This window comes from Colobus angolensis, unplaced genomic scaffold (assembly GCF_000951035.1).
Source record: "Colobus angolensis palliatus isolate OR3802 unplaced genomic scaffold, Cang.pa_1.0 Scaffold11, whole genome shotgun sequence".
In the NCBI taxonomy this organism is placed as follows: Eukaryota; Metazoa; Chordata; class Mammalia; order Primates; family Cercopithecidae; genus Colobus; species Colobus angolensis.
In genome coordinates this window covers 11,642,487-11,667,667 of record NW_012112030.1, presented here as the reverse complement: position 1 = coordinate 11,667,667, position 25,181 = coordinate 11,642,487, and the positions used below count along the sequence as shown (strand labels likewise).

Here is a 25,181-nt window from a genome sequence, read left to right as displayed (position 1 = left end):
AGACCTGCTCACAGAACTCAGGGAAACATGCTTACCATTTTCTTATAAAGGGTATTACAGAGGATACAGTTGAAGGGATGCATAGGGTGATTTCTACCCTCTCTGGGAGCACTGCCATCCAGGAATCTCCAAGTGTTTTGTTATTCATGTTCCCCTCTCTGGAAGTGCATGTAACCCATTATTTTTATTTTCCTTTTATTTTATTTATTTTTTTGTGGAGGCTTTATTGCGTAGGCGTGATTGATCAAGTCATGGGCCACTGGTGATCAGCTTAATCTTTTTTTTTTTTTTTTTTTTTGAGACGGAGTCTCGCTCTGTCGCCCAGGCTGGAGTGCTGTGGCGGGATCTCGGCTCACTGCAAGCTCTGCCTCCCGGGTTCACACCATTCTCCTGCCTCAGCCTCCCCAGTAGCTGGGACTACAGGCGCCCACCACCTCGCCTGGCTAAGCTTAATCTTAACCAACCCCGGAAGTTAGAGGGTGGGGCTGAAAGTCCCAACACACTAATCATGCCTTTGTCCTCCTATGACCAGTCCCCATCCTGAAGCTATCCAGGAGCCCCCAGTCATCAGCCAATTCATTAAAATACAAAAAGATATTCATCACTTTGGAGATTTCAAGGATTTTAGGAGCTATATGTCTGAAAATGGGATGAAGACCAAATATATATTTTATAATATCACAGGCTCTTTTTAAAGCCTGTTCTGTGTTACTGTTTCTTACTAGACATAAATGGAGCCAAATAAGGTATATTTATTAAATTTACAAATGTTATGTTAAAAGTGATCACTAGTATTTATCTGAAATTATGGCCTAAAACAAATACGATAAAATTTAGTAAGAATAAAACAAAAATGAAGATTCAAATACGTGGAAGTATAGACTACGTAAGGTGGAAGATATGGTTTAATTTAGTTTATGTGAAATAGACTTGGGTGTTCTATTGGAATCTAGGTAGTGTGTGCCTGGATCAAAGGGGTGGCTGATCAGCAGCTGGAGAACTGGAACTCAGTTCTTGGCCCACTGTATTTGAATGTTGTATTCTGAGTGCACAATTTAGAGAGGAGAATGAAAAAGCAAAACACATGCAAAGCAAGGTGAGTAGTGTGATTATGGCAGCTCACTGTTATTTGAAAAACACTTAAAAGAGAATTTTTGAAGAAATGTATTAGATCTGTTGGTTACTTAATAGTTGCTCTACTATTTCAAGGCTTGCAATGTCTATAAAGAATGAGATTCATATTGTGTGGTTCCTAAGGGCTGAACCAAGACGAGTAGTATAAGAGAAGTTGATTTGATGTTCATAAATGATACAGGCTATGGCGTTAAGCAGACCTAGTTGTTAATTCTGGCATCAGTCAGCATTGGCTTTGGCAAAAAGAAGGAAACTTCTGGGTTTCATTTTCCTAATGTGTTTAATAGGTATAATAAGGCCTATCTCATTTTAAGGACTAGGAATAATGTGTGTAAATTGCTCAGTTCCTGGCATAGGTAAATATTCAACAAATAATCATGGTTATATGTAATGATAAAAAAATAGAAATTTACAACATTGGAAATGTTCAAGTGGATAGTGGTGTGGTGGAAATATCGGAGAGAGGATTCCCACTTAAAATAGGGGACTGGACTTAGCCGTTAGATCGATTCCAACTTTTAGAATGGTTTTAATGTCCACCTTGGCATGTTATCTCGTTTCTCCCTGACTGTGCTTTTATTTGCTTCAGAAAGCAAGCAGGTCCAATTTCTTTTAACCAAGTTTAATTTATAGGCTTTCGTTGACTTTTGGAAGTCAACTGACTTCGAAATTAGGACAGCATGGGGAGAAGTTATGACAATGAGGAGTTTTAAGAGTGAGAAAACACAGTATCTATGAGAAGATGGACTTCTCTTTTAGACGCTCCATGAGCTACTCAGAGAGGAGGTTACGAGGGTTGGTTAAGGCACGAGAGGCACAATGTGAAAGAAGCCTCCACTACTTCAAACCACATCAGGGCTTTTGGCAAGAGCTACAAGAAAAATAGACTCCCAGGCAGCCGGGCGAGGCGGGTCTGGGCTTGCAGGCTGGCGCTAAGGACCGGCAGTTGGGACAGTCCCAGGGACCTGATGGAGGGCCTTGGGCACCACCAATTTTACCGCATGGGTTGGAGAGACAAAAAAAAAAAAAAAAGAGGAAAGCGACAAAAGGGGGAAAATAGGTCCGAGGGCCAGAGGAGGAAGACGAAGGCTGGCTGGTCATTAGGGGCGGCTTGTTTGCCGCCATAGGGCAGGGGTTACGAGCTGCAGCCAGACCCCGGGTGTTGCAACCCGAGCGCTTTCTCCGCCCGGGGCGTCCACCCTCGCTGGGGGGCGAAGCTCTCCACACGCTCTTTGCTCCTTCCCGCGCCTCCTGCCTGCTAGTCGGTCCTGCTAGGGCACTTCTGGAAAACCCGCTGTCGGCTCGCTGCCTTGGTCCGACTTTGATCGCGGCCTTGATAACTTGGCGCAGCGCCCCGTCTCCTTTCCTCCGGTCCCTCTCCCGCCCACCCGGCCTCACCGGCCGCTTCGCCTCCAGCGCTGGAGTCGACCAGAACTCCGCCGCTCGGCTGCCGGCAAGACCCGGAGAGCGGATTCCGCTCCTGGCCGCGCGGCGCGCACTCGCCTGCCCGCCCGCTCCCTCGTTCCTCGCGCAGGCACTGGGCATGCGCAGCGCGCGGTTGGCACTGGCCGCGAGCGGGCGGGCGGCTCCAGACTTCACAGGCAGCAGCTAGCGAGGCTGTCTCGCCCGGCGCGAGGCCGGCGCTGTGCTCGCCTCGGAGATCGCTGCTCTTCAGCTGGGCGCAGGAGGCGGCTCCGCGGCTCGCCGACGACTGGCTGGGCGCGAATCAGATTGGGGGGCTTTCTCCCGGTCCCCTCCCACCTCGCCTGGGCTCGCGGCGTCTACGGAGAAAGCCCTGGCCCCGAGGGCGGATCCGAGGTAAGAGCCCCTTGGCGAAAGGCGCTGGTCCGGGGGTCCGGCGGCTTTGACTCTCTCGATTTTAAAAATCCGCCTTTGTGTGCTGGATCGGAGCGGTGCCAGGAGCCGCGTCCGCCTCCCTTCACTTTGACTGCTTTCAACTGGTGTTGGCAGCCAGGTGCGCGAGGGCGCTGCGGCCAGAGGCATTCGCTCACCGGGTCCCGGCAAGCCGCGGGGCCCGTGCAGACCCGCGCCCAGAGCTCCGGGAGGCTGGGCTGGGAAGGTTCGCCGTGGCTCGGTGATATTCGTGGTAACCTGAGCTTCCGCAGATACACCTGCGCTCATCTGGTCCGTGGGGCGACTGCAGACCGAGTATCCCGATCTCGGCTTATTATGTTAGACTTGGGATTTGTTGAGCTGCTCTCCCCACCCGCCTCAAATGGGGAGGGGTTCTTTTCAAAATGACCTTTTAGGACAGGGTCCCACCCCCTTTCACCCCCTCGAATTAAGATAGCTCATTGTTTCGGAATCGTTGTCAATGCCTAATTGCTGTTGACTTGCTTAGCTTACTCCACTTTACTCACCATTTTACTTTTGGGAAGACAGACGGCTTTTCTCCGGTTGTGGTCAGTTCATGCATTTGAAATGGGTTTCCCCACCCATGTACCCCCTGCTCTCTCCGATGTTCTCACTCTTACTTTCCTTACTAGGACTACCTGTTTGCAAAATCTTTGCACCGATCGTTCTCCTGCGGTGTTTCTTGAATCCTCTTCCTCCCATAGGGCCCCTAGTACTGTTGGCATCTCGCGGGGGACAGGACGCCGTGGTATTAGGTTTGAAATCGGTAGACATCTAGAGCGGTGAAGCATTGGGATTTAGAGCCCTCCTTTACAAAATATGTTTCAGTGGAAAGTGTTACTACTTCTCTTTTCAAGGTTTCTTGCCTTAGACAGTAAGAGGACTAGGTAAAAGAGCTAATATGTTAGGATGAGTTCAGATAAAACTTGACTTCACATACGTGAAGAGTGTGATTTTTTGGCTTTGTCGTTTTTGAGAAATAAGAGTTAGGATTCCGGGCAGGCTTCTTTATATTGAAAATAATAATCATAATAAAAAATCTCTCAAAGTAACTGTGTTGTATATTGCCTCTAGTTTATTTTCATTGAAAGGACTCTATTCTTCCACAGCTCCTTGGGTTCTGGAAAGTGAGCAGTAGTAATGGACATCATGTGGTAGTGAGTCTATTGGAATTAAAGTCAGTGTCATCCTGTCTCACCTAGTATAGAATTTTTTGTTTGGGATCGCAGTTTTCTAAACATGTTGCTGTAGTTCTTAACTTGCTGGTGTGGAAAATTTTTGGTCACGAATTCACACTTTGACTTACAATTTGAAAGTTAAAACAGTATAGAATTGTCGCATAAAGGGTAAGGTAGAATGTATCACAAATACAATAGTGTTAATAGAATGCCTTTAGTGCAGAATACACAGATGGAGACTTTGTAAGATTGCACCACAAGTCATTCACTTTATAGCAGGAAAAAAGAAGGAAAATATAATTTGCTTTTAGTTCTACTATTCTGAAATAACCGCTGTTTACAAGACTTGGTGCATTCTCTTTGTAATTTTTTTCACTTCCCAATGTCATTGAATATTATATATAGTAATTTCTAGCAAGTGTAATTTAACTGACACTATTAATAGCCCCACTCTTAATAGGGTGATGTTTCTTTTGTTTCCTGTCAGGAACCTAATGTCTAATTTTGAATATTTTGCTTGTTTGTGATCAAACATAAAAATTCATTTTGTTTTTATTTCTAGCTTTTTCCTGCTTTCAAGGTTTTAATCAATACTGATTCTTTTCAGATACCAGTTCTTTTCTATGCTATGGCATAGGCTTGCTACTGTCTACTTCGTGTTTATTACATTCCAAATCCTAGTTGTTTTGTTACACTCTATTTCACACCCTTTCTCCTACTGCTTTTTATTCTTCTCTCTATTCCCTTCTTTTACATACCTCTTAATTCTGTAGCAGGTCACTTGAACCAAGGATTGTATAAGAAAACATAGTATCCAGAATAGGAAATGATAGCTTTTTAAAAGTTGTCTCTTTAGATACTTGAAGTTCTATTGGATGAATATTTAAGCACTGATTTATGTAATATTTATATACAATTCAACTTTCCCGAGTTGTATGAAACATACTTGGTAGTTACATGGGTCATCACAAAACAACATAAGTTAATGATAGGGTACAAACTTTTGGACATCTGTAGAGGTATGTTGGGGGAAAAAGTGGAATTTTAATTAAAGTACTCTGGCTATAGTAAATCCCTCCTGAGAATTATTAATACTACATGAAATTGTTTGCAGCTGTTAGTGATTGAAAATATTTTTGTAAGAAAAATTCTGCATTGGTATAGTTGCAAACATTTTAAGTTGAATATATGCAAGACAGTGTAAGGTTCTTCAGTGCTTCACTACAACATTTTCTGTATTTTTTAGATGCATTCCTAAATGGGATTTTAAAAAAAATAGACCTTATTTCTCAGAAGTTTTGGATTTATAGGAAAGCTACAAATACAGTGTCAATATACTCCCATACCAGCTTCCCCCCTTATTAACATCTTATATTAGTATTTGTTACTATTAATGAACCAGTATCAGTACATTAGTATTAACAAAGTTTATACTTTATTTAGATTTCCTTAGTTTTTAATGTCCTTTTTCTGTTCCAGGACCCTACCATCCAGAACACCACTAAATGTATTTCCTTGTAATGTCTCCCTAGGCTCCTCTTGGCTGTGAAAGTTTGTTAGGCTTCCTTGTTTTTGGTGATGTTTGAGGAGTACTGGTTGAGTATTTTGTAGAATGCATTTTCATTGGAATTTATCTAATGTTTTTTCTCATGATTAGACTGTGATTATAGGTTTTTGGTAGAAAGATCACAGAGGTAACATGCCATTTTCATCTCATATCAAGGGTATATACTATCAACATGATTTGTCACTGTGATACTCATCTTTATCACCTGGCTGAGGTAGTATTTATCAGATTTTTCCACTTTTCTCTGCCCTTTTCATACTGTGCTCTTGGAAGGACTGTGTATGGCCTATACTTAAGGAGTAGAAAGTTATGCTACCCCCTGTGAAGGCAGAATATCTATATAAATTACTTGGATTTTTTTCTCCATGGGAGATTTGTCTCTTCTCCCCCATGTGTTTATTTACTCAATCATATTTATTTTGTTCTGGACTCATGGGTATATATATTATATAAATATAATATCTATCTAAATATTTTGGATTATAATCCAATGCTACTTTATTTTGTTACAGCTTGGCTCCAGTGCCTCTTTGACATACTACCATCAATGTGAATTTTGTTTTTTTGGAAGCATTTCCTTACTTTCTGTTACTATGAGATGCTCTAGGTTCATCTGTATACATCTTGCCACGGTCCTAGAATCAGTCATTTCTCCAAGGAATCTGGATCATTTTGTAGGGGAATGGTGTTAGAAACCAAGATCTGAGTGCTAGGTGTGCTTGTTGCTTCTGCGGTGTCATTGCTTCTAGGTTCTCTCATGTGACAAAGCAGGAAATACGTGTGTATATGAACATATCTATACATACTTTTATGTAACAGTTTGTATCCATGTTTAACTATGAATTTACATTTTATCTGTAATGCTAATTCATTACCACAGGTATCATTCTAGCCTTCTCCCCTTGTTTATATGTAAACTTACTCCAACAATGAGAAGAAACCTGGCTTGCACCATCTGCCATACATTTGCTTATTCATTCATTTCTTTCATAGATGTATAGCAGCATTCAAATTGTTAACCTGTGTTCCTATGGGAAACAACTTTAGCATCAAGAGTACAGTGTTTATGTGCTATTCCTTTTGCTTTTAGTCTCACAGCCTCTACTCATTTCTAGAGTTAGTCAGTCAAGCACTTTTCCTCCTATCCTTTTCAGTGAGCTTGTAGCACACATTTATAATACAGTTAGATTTCTTTGTTACAATCTGCATTCCACCTTGGGATTCCTTGACCTTCTAAATGATTTGCTTACATTTGCATACATTAAAGTTTACTCTTTGTCCTGTGAAGTTCTTTGGGTTTTGACAAATGCTTAATTTGATGTAGCTATCCTTAAAGGATCATAGTGTCATACTGAATAATTTCAACACATTACAAATCCCCTGGGCTTCACTCGTAACCTCTGTGAGCCCCTCTCCCAGAAAACCACGTATCTTTTTACTGTCTCTTTACTTTTGCCCTTTCCAGATGTTGTATAATTGGAATCATACAGCCTTGCCAGACTGGCTTCTTTCATTTAGCAATACACATTTAAGGTTCATCCATGTCCCTTTGAGGTTTAATAGCTCATTTCTTTTTATCATTATCAGATATATCATGGTTTGTTTATTCACCTATTGAAAGATATTTTGGTTGCTTCCAGTTTTTGGCAACTATGAATGAAGCTGCTATGAATATTCATGTGCGGGTTTTTGGGTAGACATAAGTTCTTATATCCGTTGGATAAATATTTAGGAGTACAATTGCTGGATGCTGTGGTAAGATTATGGTTAGCTTTGTAAGAAATTGCCAAACTGTTTTCCAAAGTGGCTGTACTATTACATTTTCACCAGCAATGAATGTGAGTTCTTATTGCCCCACATCTTTGCTAGCATTTGATTTTGTCAGTTTTTTTGGATTTTATCCATTCTAATAGGTGTGTAGTAATATGTCATTGTTACTTTAGTTTACTATTTCCTAATGACATATGATATTAACATCTTTTCACATGCTCCTTTTCGTCTGTACATCTTCTGTGGTGTGATGTCTGTTCAGATCATTTGCCCACTTTTTAATGGGGTTGCTTTCTTATTGTTGAGTTTTAAGAGTTCTTTATACATTTTATATACAGGTGCTTTATCAGATAAGTGTTTTGCAAATATTTTCTCCCAGTTTGGTTTGTCTTTTTATTTTCCTAACAGTGTCTTTGTCAGAACAGATGTCTTTAATTTTAATAAGGCCAACTTACGAATTTCATGGATAGGCTTTGGTGTTGTATTTGAAAACTCTTTGCCAAGGCTGCATAGATTTTATCCTGTGTTTTTCCTAGAAGTTTTATAGTTTTGCATTTTACATTTAGGTATGTGATCCATTTAGAGTTAATTTTTATGAAAGGTATAAGGTCTGTGTCTAGCTTAATTTTTTTGTTTATGGATTCCTAGTTGTACCAGCACAAGTAAATGTGATTTTTAAATTATAAATTAGGTTTGGAATTGAAAGGAAAATGTTTTTATTAAATTTTTTATTACATGTTCTGCAAAATTACTTACCTAAACAGTTGAGAAATGACTTAGAAACTAATATATAATACAGCGTGTACTGTGTGCCAAGATTTATTTCTAGACATTGTACATAATTCATTTTCCTCTTTTTTTTTTTAACTAACTCAGAGATTCTTCTTTGTGAAAATGGAATTGTTAGTATAGAGTAACATCTGTCAGTTCTTTTAGATCTTATCATAGGAAATAATAGTTTGATTTTTCACAAAAAGGATCTGGAATAAAGGATTTGCAGGGTGTATGTTGAGAAGAGGCAGTTGCTGTATGCACCAGCTAGAAATCTGAGACTTAACTATATGGTCTTGAATCTTTTCCCATGCTATTCTTCCTGCTACAAGTGACTTTTTTCAAGTACAGTTGACCCTTCAATAATGCAGGGGTTAGACGCACTGACCCCTGCACAGTCGGAAATTTGTGTATAATTTTTGACTTCCCAAAAACTTAACTAGTAACCCTTCTGTTGACTGGAAGCCTTACTGATAACACAGTCTATTAACCCACGTTTTGTATGTTATATGTATATTACACTGTATTCTTACAATAAACTAGAGAAAAGAAAATTTTATTAGACAAACCATAAGGGAGAGAAAATACAGTACTGTACTGTACTTACTGATATTATAAGTTTTTGTCTGCTTACAAGATGACTCCTATGTCTGAAAAGGCGGGGAATGGAGGGACAGGGCTGGGAACTGCAGCTGCAGACCTCAATCTATGCTACATACCAAGCAATTCAACTTTGTTTCGTAATGTCATGACTTTTCTCTGTTTCTGGAGAGCATTTCCGGCATCTCTAGTGGCATGTTTTCATTCAGGGTTTGTGGTATTGCACTAAACAGGATGAAAAATACAAGAGAACAGCGAGAAATCATTTTTTACTGTAATACGCAATTTAACGGCGAGATGAACTGCTCACGCGGAGATGATTGACATCACACAGTGGATTAAGCGGATACTCATGACTCTTGAACTCACGGCAATAACAACAGGAAGTGGCTATGAAATTATTACAGTAGTACAGTATGTACTACAGTTCATTGTATGCTGTTAGGACTTAATAATGCATCTTTACATTTGTTTACATTTCTCTTGACTGTGAATGATACTGTGTGTCGTGTGTGTGTGTAAGTTTTGATAAATTTTAATTTTTTCTAATAAATTTTATGGCTACTGCCATAAAATGATAAAGTAGACTAGTATTTATATATATATTATGCATTCATGACATACCTTTTTTCTTTTTTTTTTGTTATCCCGGCTACATGGTTTGTCTGTGTTTTTATTGTATTTATTTATTTAAAAAAATTTTTTGAGACAGAGTCTCACTGTCACCCAGGCTGGAGTGCAGTGGCACAATCTTGGGCTCACTGCAGCCTCAACCTCCCAGGCCCAGGTGATCCTCCCCACTCAGCCTTCTGAATAGCTGGGACCATAGGCATGTATCACCAAGCCTGGCTAATTTATTTTTATTTTTATTTTTTGCAGAGACAGGATCTCTCTGTGTTGTCCAGGATGGTTTTGAACTCCTAGGCACAAGCAATCCTTCCAAGTTGGCCTCCCAAAGTGCTGGTATTACAGGCATGAGCCACCACACCCAGCCCAAGTGTTTTTAAATTGTCACAAATCTCCAAAAATTTTTCCAAATATATTTATTGAAAAAAATCTGGGTATAAGTGGACCCATGTTAGTTCAAACCTGTCTTTTCAAAAGTCAAATGTACCTCTCTTTTGGTATACATTTTGTGTCATTGATATTGTGGTGTACTATAGTTTGCATATTTGTCCCCTCCAAAACTCATGTTGAAATTTCATCCTCAATGTGGCAGTGTTGAGAGGTGAGGCCTTTAAGAAGTGATTGATCCATTCATGAATTAATGGATTAAGGGGTTATCATGGGAGTGGGACTGGTGGCTTTGTAAGAAAAGGAAGAGAGACCGAGTGAGCGCATGAGCACACTCATCCCTCTTGCCATGTGATGTTCTCTATTGTCCTGGAACTCTTGGAGAGTCCCCACCAGCAAGAAGGCTCTCACCAGATGTAGCGCCTTGACCGTGGACTTCTTAACCTCCATAACTGTAAGACATAAATTCCTTTTCTTTAGAATTACCCATTTCAGGTATTCTGTTATAAGCAACAGAAAACAGAGTAAGACAGGATTAGAAATATTTATATTGTTGCACTAAAGTTAGAACCAGTATTCTTCAAGAAGCAGGTGGAGCAGCTCACATAATAATAGTACCTTTTGTGTGGCATGTGTTACATACATTTTCTCCTTTACTGTTACAAGAGCCCTTTAAGGCATGCTTCTTTATCTCTGAATTACAGATAAAGGAATAGGCCCAGAAAGATAAAGCGACTTGTGTCACACATGGGGAGAAAGGGACAGAATTGGGATGAGAACCCTGACCTGACTCCAAAATCCATGCCCTTTCCACTTGGTCATGCTGCACTTGTAAAAGAAAAAGGGCAAGGATGGTATCAGGGTGTCCTTAATGATATTCTTTTCTTTAATACTGTGCTATATACTTGCTCAAATGACTACTGTGCTAAACAAGAATAGCTAAAAAGAATGTGTATTTAAGCTCCACAAAGATTCTTCTAGCTTTGTTTTCTGTTGACTTATCTATATCCTACTGACCAGAGGTATGTGGTGATGGAACATGGTTGTAAAGAATGAGATTTTTTTAAAGAGAAAAATTTGTGGGGAATTAGACAAAATAAAACAAGTAATGGTAGCATTAGCTAATTGTTTATTTCTTTCCCTCATTGGATTTAAAGCTTCTCAAGGACAGGGAACTGAGTCAGTTAAGTTCCCCGAGGTATTTAAGCCCAACACACCGTATATGACACACTCACAAAAGGCTTGCTGAATGAAGTTAGCACTTACTATCATACTTTTACGTAAGTACTTAAAAGGGGATGAGTTTTCCTCACATAGGAAGTTGAGCATTACTACATTTTATTTGTTTATTCATTCGTTTTTTATTGAGTGTTTGTTGAGTATCTGTTCCGTGCCAGACACCAGGAATACAAAGATGAGTAAGATAGGATCTCTGCCTTTTGTTGTCAGGAGACTCAGAGAATGGAGGTAGCCAGACACCCGTTTTAGTACAGTGTGGAGCTGAAGGAAGTATATATTAAAAAACAAACAAACAATGGACTTTGGAATCAGACCTTATCTGCCTTGGTTTTCTTATCTAAGAGGTGGAAATGTCAAGTTGGTACTATTTTCCGCGGGGGATGTTAAATGAAAAGTGTGTGCTTGTGTGTGCGTATTCCCAATCCCAGCACATAGCAGAAAGGAGAGCCTCACTGTGGCCGAGGGAGTCAGAAAAGTCTTTACTGGAGAAGGTGATGTTTGAGTCTCATAGAATGAATTTTTGAGGCAAAGTGAGACACTCGTCTCTCTCCAGGTGGAAAGATGAGCATGTTTGACATCTGTGGAATAAGTTGGCATGATGGGAGTGGTGGGAAGTTCTGCACATTCCCACATTCAGAGTTTACAGGAGTATTAGAACTGAATGAGCAGTTATTTTTCATTTTTGTAAGTAACAATACAACAGAGTATTCATTACATTGTAGCAGAAGAGAATAAAGATACCAAACCTATTTAAGAATTGCATGAATCTTCTAGTCACATGGCCTTCTAAATGTAGCTCTTTATGTAGCAAACAAATTCATGTGTGCTTTTTCAGTCCTGTGATACTCAAGTGATTATATGGAATTTAAGAAAGAGGAACTTGCATGTTTTTGGGTGAAATTGGAGGTCCTGTTTCAAACCATTCTTACATTTAGTAGCATAGTAACAAAAGAATGTAATAATCTATGAAACCAGATCTAGTCCTGTTTAAGCCTACCTAAAATTCTAAGCCATAAACAGTTTCTGAACAGAATCTGAAACATACTATTTAGGAATGTACTAAAAAATAACTTGTTAAATGAACTATGTGCTTGATAAGAGATCAGAGTTCTATAATTGAAAAATTGTGTTTGTAATATAAGGGGAGAAGAAAAAGAGAAAGAAAAAATAGAAAAAAAGATTGATAGAAGGAAGTTTGTACTTAAATGCGGGAAAAACATTTTTCAAGTCCCTTATTGAGAGCTGTTGAATTATCTTTTGTTAACACCATTAGAATATTACTGTTGTTCCTTATTATAGAAATACTTGTATATTATTGAGATATTGGTTGGTTTAATGCAACAATAGAATATTTCCAGTATCTGAAGTGGAAAAACAAAGCTGCAAATAAAAGTATGTGTAAAATCTATCTCTTTTGAAAAGACATTGATTACAATTTATCTAATTTTCTACAATAATTTTGATATTTAAAGTTGATGGTTTAGACCTGAATGTATAATAAGATGATTTTAAGTACTCTTTTAGAATTTAAAGAAAGATATACTTTTGATGATAGAGATAGAAGATACACTTAACTGTTTCACTAGTGAAAAGTCTGTTACGTTTTTCTGGGCACGGTGGCTCACGCCTGTAATCCCATCATTTTGGGAAGCCAAGGCGAGTGAATCACCTGAGTTTGGGAGTTCGAGACCAGCATGACAAACATGGAGAAACACTGTCTCTACTAAAAATACAAAATTAGCAGGGCTTGGTGGTGCATACCTGTAATCCCAGCTACTCGGGAGGCTGAGGCAGGAGAATTGCTTGAACCCCGGGAGGCAGGAGGTTGTAGTGAGCCAAGATTGCGCCATTGCACTCCAGTCTGGGCAACAAGAGCAAAACTCCATCTCAAAAAAAAAAAAAGGTCTGTTACATTTTAAAATCTTGCTTTGCCTTCTTTTTGGAGGGCTTTGATTTCTTGAAATTCATTTTGTGAGTAACTTGGTGAATTAATGACTTATTTTCTGCCTGGGCATGCACACTCTGCATTTGATAGTTTCTTTCATATATGGAAGAAATGAAAACACTACCTCTAAGTAGATTTACTATCTTTATTCCCCCCATAAAGGCATGAACAGCTTGTTCATGTTTATATGCATGTGTACGTAATCTCCAATTTCCCTTTACAGTGGGTTTTCAAAACTTCAACTGTTTTATGACAAACTATATGTATTTGGGAGTTTAAAAATATTATTCTTTAATCCAGGAATATTGATTTTTGAAACCCTATCTTCAGACTGAGTTGTCTTTATTGTTTTACTGTTTATCTGTATTCTCAGAACCTCTATTGTGTGGTCTGTTTTCAAAAAAGTACAGTGTGTTTTTTTTTGTTTTGTTTTGTTTTGTTTTTTACACATCAAGATCCTTTTAGTTGACAGAACATTAATTTTGTCAGTAGTTCTTTTATTTAGCTCCTTTGTGGGGCCTTGTTCAATTCTGAATAATTTAATAGCAATGGAATCCTTTCTGTGATAAAAATCTGGTCATTGGTCCAGTACTTGCAACATTATTCACATGATACTCATGCATGCAAAGGTGTGGGATTAATGCGTATGCCTGAAGAGTGCGTGTCAGAGTGTTTTTAATCATTGTTGCAAATCACCCTCTAAAGATTTTTGTGTGCGTTAATTCTCAGATTTGCTTAAAGTATTATCACTTCTATTTTAAAATGAATAATCCATGATGGGCTAGCCTGAACAATAATGTGTAAGGAAAATTGGAAAAATTATAGCTTCATTTAAATTTAGGAATAAAGTCTATTTTTTGTGTGTTTGTATGTTTGCTATGTTTGCAGAATTACAGAATAAATGGTTTAAAGCATATTTCTTTTTATGTTATTTTAATTTTTTTACATTTCTTACCCAAACTGTTGAAACAAACAGTTTCAGCCCCAGTTAGTACAACATCCATAAACTTTGTCCACATTTCACATTTTCAGCTTTCACATTTTCAGCTTTATCTGAAGACTTGCTACCATGGTCTTGTCAAGAAAATAGTCTTTTACAACTCTTGAAGCAGATAAATAACCATGTGGGCTTTCCTTCATCACCCACTTCCCCAACTCTTCTTCTCCTCCCTGCTGTTCCCCCTCCTTTAGCTCATTTCTGACACCCTTTTTAAATCCTCAGATGGCTTTAATAGAAAAGTATATTTTTCATAACTTTGATAGCTTTCCAGTTACTATTCTAACTCTTTCTTATTGCCTGGTGAGATCTCAGTCATGGAGAGAGAAGTCTGAATAAAAGAGACATTCATAGTGGTTGTGACAGTGAAGGTTAAGTTTAGGCTGCTAGGAGTTTGAAACAAAGGAGGGATTGAAGCCTTCATCGCCTTTACCTTATTTGGGTACTAAGTATGTGATTTTGGAAATAGTAAAATCTCATTATGAAGAGAGTGAAATCTAGTCCAGAATACATGTGTTAACAGTGCTTAACTTTAACTGGAATGCATCTTAACACCATTCAGTTTTTATACCGATTAGAAGGGTCCACTGTGACTTTGTTCATATATTAGGACATATGCTGCTGGTTTTTTGTTTTGTTTGTGTGTGTGTGTGTGTGTGTGTGTTTCATTTTGCTTTGTAGGTACCCCTTATCACTGTAGGGAATTTTAGAATTTGAATTAAAATATATCTTGAGTTATATAATGTAAAAAACAATTCATATAGGCTCCTCCATGGCATTGTAAAGAATCTCAAAATGGATGTAAAAGTCACTTCATCTTACCTCCAATGTCCTTCCTCCATCTATATCTGTTATCTCTAGCTATTTTCATCTTTTCTTTCTGCCAGGCAGTTAATGGAATTGTTAAAGAATGATTTTGTCAGCTCTCATTGGACTACAAGATAAAAGACCTAAAAATATGGGATAATTTAATCCAATGGCTACCAATTACATTTTGTGTTATGTTTAGGGTTTTCAAAGGCATTGATATAATCAAACTATTGTTATTGGGAAATATGAAATTTTCAATAAGATTCCAAACTAATAGATAGAATGGTAAAATGATTGGAAAAACAAGTGGTGGTAGAATCTGATATAGAAATAGTTTGGCAGTAGCAAAAGGGGAAACACTAACGTTTCTCAAGAACCCATAAGCCATTTTTACCAACACCGTGCTCTTCATGAGCTACATCTAGGGAACTTTGATTATATGCTGTAAGGAACAATATATTATTTGATTTAAGTGTATGTTAAGTAAGTATTCAATAAATAGCTGCAAAATAAAAGACTGAGTTCTGAATGTGGAAATTCCTATTCTTGCTGAGCCAGACATTTCTAGCTAACATTGACATTATTGGGCTAATGCGGACATCAGTTGGGTTTTGGGTATTAGGCGTAACAAATGCTTACTGATGCATAGAGGCTAATCTAGGTCTGTGTTAGTTCCTGAGAGAGTGCATGTGAACTTAAGGGGATGGTTTTTCGAGTAGGTCATTCACCTAAGTCAGCTGGTTTTTTCTCTCTTCCAGAAGAGTACCGGATTGCTCCTTTGCAGGGGATGACTTGAGAACTATGGCTTAACTTTTAAGGCTAGAGAAACTAGTTCAGCCAGAAGTGTATTATTTGCCCCCAAAATTACATTTAAAAGCTTCTAGCTATGATCATTTCAGCTGCTCCTTTCTCCCTTTCTAATTATTCTTGCTATTTCTGTTACTGATGTCAACCATACCAATCACTGGAAAGGAAAATACTTGGGCAAAAATTTCTTTTAAAAGAAAAATTGTTGGAGAGAAATATGCACACAAATGCATATGGAATATATAATAAAATACATATGAAACTGTCCTTAGTATGTGAAAGTGAGTTTGTTTGTTGTGGTGGTGTTAGATCTTGTTTGATTCATTTCAGCTTTTTCCAGTGTTCTTTCTTGTGATACACATATATGAGACAGGAATTTTGCTAAATCATTAGCAGGTCCATCGGCTTAATGTAACCCAGTCTAGTTTCTTGATCTAACAGTCCTGGACATATACAACTTTATCTAATAGAAAATAATTTTGTTTCAGTTAATGAAATTTATCTGTCAATAAAGAAATTAAATAAGTGCCTATTAAGTGCTAGTACTAAATAATGAGACTACTCTAATTGACAAGATAGAAAACATTCTTATCCTTGTGGACTGTGTGATGTTAGACGCCTAAATGAAAAGAAGCATAAAAACTTAACAGAAGCATCAGGTTCTAGGTAAGGGCTCAAAAATCTGGAAAATAAAGGATAATCTTTTTGGCTTTTCTCCCCCTCTTTCCTTAATAGAGATTCACATTTTTTCCTATTCAAATGTAAATATATTAACATTTTGTATTGTTTTTCTACATATACTGGTACTGTAGATTTATAAAATAAGTCTATTTCCAAATTTCGTGTATTTTACAATGATTCCACAAAGGAACATTGGCTATTTATGAGCTTTGGGGAAAATTACAGTATACCAGTACTCTCTTTGAAAGAGTATTTAAACTATTAAGTTCAATTTAGGATCAGACCAGACAAGTATGGTTTATGTCATTTTTATATACAGTATTCAGTATTTTTTCCTGGAAACTTTTGGGAGTGAAGAAGCCATTATTCATAAAATGAATTCATATTTAACACCTTAGGCTGATTGTAAAGTGTTAAACCTTAGAGATGGGGAAAATTCTGTTGTCTTGAATTTTGAATGTGGTTAACTTTAAGACTGCCATATGAATTGCCAAGTTGCAAAATTGTTTTTGCATTTCACTTACAAGCAAGGAAAATGTGGACTCCCCCTTCTTTAGTGGAGCCAAGCGCATTCTAACACACCTCTCAAATTACACACCACTGAAATGATACTCACAATGGGTTTGGCTCATGTGTTTCTAGTTAGCTACTATGAATGAAAGATTCATAACTATCTGTTTCAAAAAACTTCTTTATTTGCACTGCAGGGAGCTTAATTGTTTGATAGCAGGGTCAAGAATTGCTTTTAAATACTAAGTCAGCATGCATGGATTGGGCCATTATGCACTGAACTAAAAAAAAGATTTCTGTGCACAAAGAAGGTTTTAGATAAATATTTGTCAAATCATTGATTAGTTTGCTGGCTGTGGAAGAATAAAGTCCCTGAGTTTTCCCACCTTCTTGGTAATTTGGACCAAATATTTTGGTCACGATTTTATATGTGTATATACAAACAAACCTGTAACCTTTCCCTTACCTTGCCTATTGAGCATTGTAGAATACAGGATCACAGGGAGGAGGAAGTCATCCATACTTACTAGACAGATGGTTGGCATCCCTGTGGCAATCTTGTGATCTAATAATTTTCCAAGTTCTGTCTACCTAACTGAAGAGTAATAGCTGTTTACTGTTTGCTTACATAACACTAGGCCTGTGTGCAAGTTGGAGGGGGGTGGGGTGAAAGAGGCATTTAGGTATATAAATTCCATCTCTGCAGTTTTACCAAATCTGTAGCATACAGGCACCTCTTTTCTAAAAGAAAACATTCATTAGTTCCTCGTTTTGGTTATTCCTTCTTATTTGTGGCTCAAGCAAACCATTACCAGAGAATCTTTTTTTTTTTTTAATTGATGACACACTAAAAATTAGTTATTTTTGAAGATTTGTTTTCAAAGGTAGTATTTGAATATATTGGTAAAAGATGGTGGAATCATTTTCCTGCTTTTCTGCAGTAAATTAGTTTGTACACTTCTGGTGACAATTGCTCAACTATGCAAAGAAGATGAGGCTTTTAAAACATCTTTAACAAACATTTATGAATGCATGAAATTGATTATGTTTATTAAAGTCACAAAAGATTTCTAGCCTTTATTATAAATTTTATAAATTGCTACTGCAAAAATGAGAAAGAATTATAGTTACCAATGTGAATTACTTTTGTTTGGTCAGACATTGACTTCCCTTGATTGCCGCCTTGTCGCTCTGTTTACTAGACACAGATAGGAACTTCTTTCTTCTTCCTATGATATGCGTTTGATTCACGTCATATGCTGTCAAAATAATGTTGTCCTGAGATTATTTGCTGGAATGATAAAACTGATGCAGACTATGTCAGCTAGACTTGTTAATATCACATTATTCTTTCTAATAAGTACTTGTGCTTAGAATACTTACTTGCTTCTACTGCATCATGTCTCTCTTCCTATCCCCAAAGCTTTTTATATTTATATTTTTATTTTTTTAAAATCTCTCTCCTTCATCTCTTGAAGGGGCTGGTAAACCCAGTTCTAAAATATTTCATGTATCTATCTCCATTTAACACATAATTTGGTCCCACGCATATATTTAATACCAGGATATCCCCATTCATTTCCGTCTTCTGAGGATGATTGAAATTTTGTTGCTTCATGATTGCCTTCTAATTTTCAACTTGACTTAAACCAGAGTATAGTAAGAGAACCATTAATAATCACAATTAATAACATTAGAATGTAATTTTAATAATTCAGGCCTCTATTGCAAAATGTATTATGGAGTCAGTTTAAAATGTGCTGCTTCTCTCTCTTATATGTACGTATGTCCAAGTGTTTATATAGTAAGCTCTTGGAGTTCAGGTGTGTCCTGGTGAGGTATTCTGCATATATGGAACATAGTCTCTTAACGTCCTTTTGCTACTGCCTTATTTCTGTCTTGTTTCCACGTAAGATTCTTGAAGAGAAGCTTCATGTCTATGGTTTCCTCTTCACTTCTCCTACATTAGCCAGCCCACTGTGGTCTGATGCTGAGCTTATGTCTGTAGGTCACCTGCCATCTTCTAAAAGCTAAACCAAAAGGAAAATGTTCAGTTTTTACTTGATTTTGCTGTAGCATTTACCTGTAAACTCTTTGAGGACATAAACTGAGTTTCATTCCCTATGAATTTTTACCATTTAGGGTTTCTGGTGCTTTGTAGACTTATTTGCTGCGTGAATGTGTGTTTGTAGTGATTTTTGCATTCTTTTAAATAAAAAGAATATTCTCATCCTTTGGCTCCTGTGGTGGTGATGTTCTTTCCTGATTAACATCTACCTCTGCTTTGTTACCCATCTACACTTAGATGTTAATTCAGAAGCTTTGCTACTTGGGATGGAATAGGTATCCCAAATTCTTCCTAAGTGCAACTCTCAAGTAAGTTCTAGCACCATCTGTTGGCAGCAGTGAGAGCCAATGCTTTTTTTTTTTGGTTTGTGCCTCAGTTCATGGTTTTGTGTATTCTCAGAACATTCACAAGTTGAAAAATTTCTGGATTTTCTCGAATTATTTTGTCAGCCCTCATCTCATTCCATGTTACGTTCCAAGTTTCATTCTCTTTCTAGGTGACCTCAGTGTTTTGTTTAGAACAATTACTCTCGGTTTTTCAGCTGATGCCTCTCTTGGGAGCTCTAACTCTATGACTGAACCTGAATATCACACAGGCCCCTTAGACTTCACAGTTTCCAAAATAAATTTCTTGCTTTTACTCTGGCCCCCTCATCTCTTTCTGTCTCTCTACTTGGAGTGACTTTTATCCTAATGACAACCTTAGAAATCTGATTTTTTTCTGGACTCTTTTTCTTACCCACCTTTCTGTCCCACCCTTATATGACCAGTCATCAAATCTTTTTAATTCTTACTTGCAAATGGCTGACAGAGCACTCTCCTCTTCCATCTCTCACTGCTAATCATGTTACTACCTTGCTTAAAATTCCTCAGTGGTTCCCCATATGCTCATTAGGGTGGTACAAATGAAGGCTCTCTGTGAAGGAGTCCCTTCTTTCCTTTCCATCCACAGTTTTTTTGGCTCTTCTATTCCACACATGCCGTAATAATTGCAATTCCCCAGACACACGTAGCTTCACTCTTTCATAAATTTGCATATACTGTTCCCTCTGCCTGGAGTTTCCTCTTTGTCAACCCCATCATATGGCAAACTACTCATTATTTTAGATTCAATCTAACGATCACTTTCCTAGAAAAAAACTCGTCATTGCTTCTTTTTGCCCAAGTTGTAGAATCTCATACTTACTTTAAAGTAGTTACTATGTCGCTTATGGGTTATTTTACTTGTGTTTCTTTCTAACCAGTCTGTGAGCACTTGGAAATAAGGAATGTGTCTGAATAATCTTTTGTCTCTTGTCCCTTAGCGCAGTGATGGGTGCACAGTATGTACTCAGTTTTTGTTTTAATATTTTTCAATGAATGAATGGTTAAAATGATTTTTGGTGCTAGTGAGATTCTAGTCCCTGATCTACATATAAATAAACTATGATAGAAAAACGGAACAGAATTCTTTCATTCACTATTTGACCATTTAACCTGCTTTCTTTCCTAGTACATCTGAAGGTAAAATTGTGAGACAGATGCAGTTTGTCTATAATAACATTCAATTTTTCCATCTCTTATAGTTTGCACTTTGTGTTTAGGTAAAGCTTACTCTTATATTCAGTGGCTTAATGCCTGAAGTTCAAAAGGAAAGTTATGATCAGATGACACTTGAATTTTGTTTTCTTTGTCACTTGGGTAACTTCCAGCCATGTTTTCTCTAATTCATTTCTAAAGCTTAAAAAGAAACAGCTTAAAAAAAAAGAGGAAGAAAGAATGAATGAAATACGGAATAACTTCTTTATGATAATCTCGTTTGAATTCATTGTGTAATTTAATCATTACGCAAAATAGTTTTTCCTCTTTCTTTTGTATTGAAACTACCACAAAGAATTCTTTATGAATAGTTATAATATATAATAGCCACAAAAATAGTTCAGTTATAGGGAGAATTTCTTTTGTTTTTGTTTGTTTGTTTTTCAGAGACAGTCTTGCTCTGTCACCCAGGCTGGAGTGCCGTGCAATCCTAAGGAGAATTTCTAGCCCATTAGAAGAACGCATCTGTGATCCCTTCTCCTTTACCTGCCATATCCAACTGATTGTCAAATTCTGCTGCTTTCACGTTAAAGTTAACCCTCACCTTTGCCCCTTCTGTTCAGTTTTTCACTGTTTTAAGGCTATATGACCATTTTCTTAAACGACTCCCTCCTGAATGTCTCTGTATCTGCCTCTGTCCTACTGTCCTACTTCAATTCGTGTTAATTGCTGCTTTCAGATCAGTCTTGCTAAAGCTGAGTTCAGATGATGTCAGTCCATTGCTTTAAAAACTGCTAACAAAGTTTTCCTTTTCAGGCTCTTCACAACCTGGTGACTTTCTTTAATTTTAGCCTCACTACTCCCTGTCCTATAAATTACTCATTAGCCAAAGTGACGTACTATACACTTACATCTGTATACTTCAGTTTTCCCAGTCTCTGCTTCAGTGTCCCTCTTGTCTGTACTTGGAATAACTTTTAAATTTATCTCTGTATACAAATCGAATCTATCAGTTAAGCTCTAGTTTATCTGCCGTTGTAGAATAATCTGCCTTCTTTGGTACCTCCCCCACTTAATTTTTTTTTTCTCCGCACTTATTTTCTTTCGTGAACTGTAATTTATATATGTGTGTCTTACCTGATACCAGGTATCAAGCTTCTCTAAGGTAGGCTCCATATCTGATTTTTATTTTTGGACAGGCCTCAAAGCCTGGTGTGGTGCTTTTGTGTGATAGAAGCTCAATGTGTATTGGTTAAATGATGAAATAAATGAATTTTTGTCTTTCATCTTTCATCATGAGATTTGTGCCAGTAACACCCCAACTGTCAATATGAAAAAGAAAAAAATACTAACCACAGTTTTTACTGAGCCTAAATTAAAATACTCTGAAAAAGCTTAATCATGGTGACAATCAGAATGTACTCTGTTATTTAGGATAAACCCTTCTGGCAAACATGCCCATTTTTCAAGTTCCCATTCTTTTAAATGTGGGCTGTGATTATGCTCTTTAACATCTCACAGATTTATTAAGTAAACCATTGTTTTAAAGTATTATAACTTTTTCCACAAAGAAACTGAGCTCTTGGAATAAAAAGCCAACAAAGATGATATTTTTTCAGTCTCACTCTTTTCTATCCTTTCCCCTCATTAGAGCACAATTTTCAAGATTTTTGTATTATGAGCAAGACAGTGAGATCTTTTTGATATTTCATTAACTAAACCCAAAAGGGCCTACAAAACCATGCTTTAGCACATTGATTTTCCCGAATCCTAGTGGAATTACAAATATTCCTAATAGTATGAATAATGTTATTTTTTCCCTTCCTTTCTTTTTCCCTTTCCTTTCTTCTGTTTTTTTTTTTTTTTTTTTTTTTTTTAGGGTCTTTCTCTGTCATGCAGACAGTGGTGTGATCATGGCTCACTGCAGCCTTAAGCTCCTGGGCTCAAGTGATCCTTAAGTCACTGGGTGGGTGGATCACTTGAGTCCAGGAGTTTGAGACCAACGTGGGCAACATGACGAAACCGTATCTCTACAAAAAAATACAGAAATTAGCCATGGTGGTGTGTGCCTGTAGTCCCAGCTACTCGGGAGGCTGACGTGGGAGGATTACTTGAGCCTAGGAGTTTGAGGCTGCAGTGAGCCAAGATCATGCCACTGCACTCCAGCCTGGGTGACAGAGCGAGACCCTAGTCTCAAAAAAGAGAAAAGAAAAACAAAAACAAAAACAACCCATGAAAATTACAAATAATTATGACACTGGAACTATTTTGGGTATTAATCAACTGCTAAGAATAAAATCAGCATAACTGCAGAATACATCTGAGAAATAATAAAACATGACTTTGGTCAGAAAGTTCAGGAAAATTTTGTACTGTGTCCAATTTATTTTGCTCTGTGATCAGATTCTCGTGAATGCTAGTGTTAGACAAAAGACTGAAAATAGAGTTACTATATAGAGATGTTCATTGTTTGGGGAGAAATTCAATAGAGTCTTGAATATCCTCGTGATGTGCAGAATAATTATGTAGAGATTATTTTAAGTCATAAATACATCTTATATCTTAACATCTTAAATGTTTTGCTTTCCAGATATACTTAAGATATTTCTATGAAAATGTTTTATACTAATATTCGCCAACAAGCACATCTTATATATGTCTAACTTTTCCAAAGTTGAGTAATAACGGTAATGCTAGTTTGCTTATTTTTCATAAAACTCTGAGTGATTTTCTTTAATATGCCTTGAAAATGCATTTTTCATTTATTTTTTCTTATTCTTGTTGTACATATATATCAAGTGTGGCATTTATTTTGAGAGTCTGTTGATAAAATGGGCAAAAGTAGAATTACAATTTTATGTTAATAATGGAAGCATGATATATCATATTTGCCTGATTGTATCTCTTATTTTGTGTGCTTTTTGTTAAGCATGTGTCGATTTATTTTACCAACATTGTTCTATAAGTAGAGAACTCCTGTTTTTTTCCTTCAGGTTAGTTCATGCGATCCTGGTTAGTGGAACATAAAGTGAGATTTTATGGGTGACAGGGAAAGAGATTAGGTTTGACTTGGGGGCATATGGGAAAAGAAGGGGGCTGTCTCTTCACAAAGATTTAAATATCTAAGAACTGTTTGCCAGTGCAATTATGAATAAGTGTATTTGTGCCTAATTTTTATTTTTTAAAAGCTCAGGTGATTATAATTTCATCTGTAAAATGTTGAAAGTATAGTCTGATTAAAATAATATATAAGAAATGGTTTTGGTTCTTTTTGAATCAAAAGGTGTGTAAACCTGGAGAATCTGCAGAGTGCCAGACCTCTCTGCTTTTGTCTTAGTATTGTATCATGTTTTCCCTGATATTAACTTTAAGATGACTTCATATATATCAGTATCGTTTAATGTTAGCCATCCACCTATTTGGGCTAGGAAAAAAAGTTTTTCCCTGTGTAGATGTGTGTGGACTGCCAGATCACTACTATAATAGAGGGAGATTATTTTGCTTGAGAGTGATATTGAAAAAGCTCCTGCTTTCTCCCTTCAAAAAAACTGGCTTCTGAAAATTCTGTGACTTAACGTATCAAGAACCCAACTCCTAAAGTGACGTTCTCATTAATTAATATGTAGTAAATACTACACACCCAACTCAGGGTAATTTGTTGGGAAACTTACCTTGCTACCTCTGCTCTTAAAATTCTTTTTTTTGAGATGGAGTCTTGCTCTGTCACCTAGGCTAGAGTTCAGTGGTGTGATCTCAGCTCACTGCAACCTCTGCCTCCTGGGTTCAAGCGATTCTCCTGCCTCAGCCTCTCAAGTAGCTGGGATTGCAGATGCTTGCCACCACGCCTGGCTAAAATTTGTATTTTTAATAGAGACAGAGTTTCACCATATTGTCCAGGCTGGTGTTGAACTCCTGACCTTGTGATCCACTGGCCTCGGCCTCCCAAAGTGCTGGGATTACAGACATGAGCCACCGTGCCCAGTGTTAAAATTCTTAAATGTAATTTTCCTCCCTTTATTATTATTCAGTAGTTAACTATATAAGCCAGAACAGTTTTTTTAAAAATTGGATATCTCTAAGATTTCTTCCAACTCTAATATTCTATAGGTTTTTACTTAGGTGAATTCTTAACTGCAATGGAAGAAAAGCATGTTTCCAGTTTCTAAGGTAATACTTAGCATTTCTTTACATTATTCTAAATTGAATGGAAAACTTTATTTGTAAAATAACAACGAAAAATACCCATTTTATTCTCTGGGGAAAGACAATTCTGTAATATATTTTTCCACTTCAAATGTTTTGCTTTGCAAAATCCTGTTCGGAAAACAGATTTCCAGATAGCTTAAAAATGACAAATGAGTATTTTGACAAGTATTCCTGGAAGGAGAGCTTTCGCCACCAACCATTTCAATTTCCTTATTCTAACAACCATGTTTAGCAAAGAAGAAGATATATCTCAGTTTGAAACAAGTATTTAGTGTTGATAGAGGTGGGTGAATATAAACCTTTTTTAATTTATTGGAAAAATAAGGCATTTAGTTCACTGTTATGGAAAATAGAGTAACAGTGTGGGTAATAAAGTACTTCTTTACGGCCTAAGACTGACTTGATATTGTCAGCTTCCTGTGTTCCATTCAGTAGGGTGTTCCTAGAGGAGGGTTTCATTTTATGCCACTGTGTCATTTAACGGTTTTGTTC

The 25,181-nt window shown here is 37.3% G+C and overlaps 1 protein-coding gene across 2 annotated transcripts in view; it reads left to right on the top strand.

The window, feature by feature from the left end:
• The first annotated feature begins 1,748 nt into the window (after positions 1 to 1,748).
• EPS8 (epidermal growth factor receptor pathway substrate 8) overlaps positions 1,749 to 25,181 on the top strand; it is a 169,488-nt gene continuing 146,055 nt past the window's right edge. The window contains exon 1 of one of the 2 annotated variants that reach the window (XM_011954460.1): positions 1,749 to 2,952. The gene's annotated coding sequence lies outside the window, so the exon portion shown is untranslated. The remainder of the gene's footprint in view (positions 2,953 to 25,181) is intronic. The other variant, XM_011954473.1, reaches the window with a different exon arrangement.